Source organism: Mus caroli, chromosome 1 (genome assembly GCF_900094665.2).
Source record: "Mus caroli chromosome 1, CAROLI_EIJ_v1.1, whole genome shotgun sequence".
NCBI lineage: Eukaryota > Metazoa > Chordata > Mammalia > Rodentia > Muridae > Mus > Mus caroli.
The window spans coordinates 6988897-6990779 of NC_034570.1; the positions used below are offsets into that span (position 1 = coordinate 6988897).

At 49.2% G+C, this 1883-nt stretch overlaps 1 pseudogene; it reads left to right on the plus strand.

Annotated features, from left to right (window-relative positions):
• Positions 1-659: 659 nt before the first annotated feature.
• On the plus strand, positions 660-1521 carry LOC110297358 (annotated as a pseudogene).
• Positions 1522-1883: the final 362 nt, after the last annotated feature.

Genomic DNA, 1883 nt, shown 5'->3' on the forward strand with positions numbered 1-1883 from the left:
GAGGAGGAGGAGGAGGAGGAGGAGGAGAGGAGAGGAGAAGACAAAGAGAAAGGGAAGGAACAAAGGAGTAAGAGAGCGAGGTGGGGGTCTAACAGGCCCTTTTTATGGTCTTCACTATTGCTAGGTAACTGGGGAGAAGTTTAGCCTGAAGGTCAGAAGTTTGGGCCATTGCTTACATGACTACTGACCATGCTTCTCTTGTGGGGGCTGTGGGAGGTGGTACCTTAGGCAGAGGCCAGAGTTCCAGGAGCATGAGGGGTCACCTACTGAAGTATAGCCATCGGGGTTCAGACCTCAGCTCAACTGAATACCAGCCTGCAATTCCCCACAACCTCCCATCAGTTGCAGACTTCCATTCATTATCATGGCCATCTCTCCTGCTCCTCCCCACATCTGATCCTGAACCCACTCCCAATTCCCCTCCACATTCCTTCTCCCACCCAGTTCCCTTCCTCCATCTGCCTTTTTATGACTATTTTATTCCCTCTTCTAAGTGAGATTCAAGAATTCTAACCTATATCTTCTCTTCTTTCTTCTTCTTTCTTCTTCCTCTTCTTCCTCTTCTTCCTCTTCTTCCTCTTCTTCCTCTTCTTCCTCTTCTTCCTCTTCTTCCTCTTCCTCCTCCTCCTCCTCCTCCTCCGCCCTGTGGAAAACACCAAATGTTGGGTGACGCCTCTGTAGCAGGAGGGCCCAGAGGACCCAGGGGCCCAGGATTAGGAGGCCCCGGCTGCTTCCACAGAGGATTCGGCAGCGGTCTTAGGGGCTGTGGTCGAGGCCGCGGAGCTCGGAGCTCGTGGAGGTAAAGCTGAAGACAAGAAGTGGACCCCCCTCACCAAGCGGCCGCCTGGTTAAGGACTTGAAGATCAAGTCCTTGGAAGAGATCTACCTGTTCTCCCTGCCCATTAAGAAGTTTGAGATCATTGACTTCTTCCTGGGTGTGTCCCTAAAGGATAAGGTTCTGAAAATCATGCCAGTGCAGAAGCAGACTCGGGCTGACCAGCAGACCAGGTTCAAGGCTTTCTTCGCTATTGGGGACTACAATGGTCACGTTTGTCTTGGTGTTAAATGCTCCAAGGAGGTTGCCACGGCCATCCGAGGGGCCCATCATCTTGGCCAAGCTTTCCATCCTCCCTGTGAAGAGGCTACTGGGGGAACAAGATTGGCAAGCCCCACACTGTTCCATGCAAGGTGACAGGCCGCTGTGGCTCTATGCTGGTGTGTCTCATCCCTGCCCCCAGAGGCACTGGCATTGTCTCTGCTCCTGTGCCCAAGAAACTCCTGATGATGGCTGGTATAGATGACTGCTACACTTCAGCCAGAGGCTGCACTGCCACCCTGGGCAACTTTGCTAAGGCCACCTTTGGTGCCATCTCCAAGACTTACAGCTACCTGACCCCCGACCTCTGGAAAGAGACTGTCTTCACCAAGTCTCCTTATCGGGAATTCACTGATCATCTTGTGAAAACCCATACCAGAGTCTCTGTTCAGAGGACCCAGGCTCCAGCTGTGGCTACTACATAAGGATTTTGTACAAGAAAAATAAAAGAATTAAGTCTGCTAAAAAAAAAAATAAAGAAAGAATTCTAGCTTATACCTTCATTCTATTTATTGCCTGCATCTCTTAAATATGAGGTTAGCTGTGGTCTGGAGATGATATTCTACATAGCATAATGTTGGGTGATGTAAAGTCAGCTTAGTGATTAAGAGCACTTCCAAAGGTCATGAGTTCAATTCCAGCACCCACATGGCCTTCACAACCATCTGAAACTCCAGTTACAGGAGATTCAACATACTCTTATGGCTTCCAGGGGCACTGTACACATATGATGCACATAAATATATGCAGTCAAACACCCAGACATATAAAATTATAAATTGAAAAA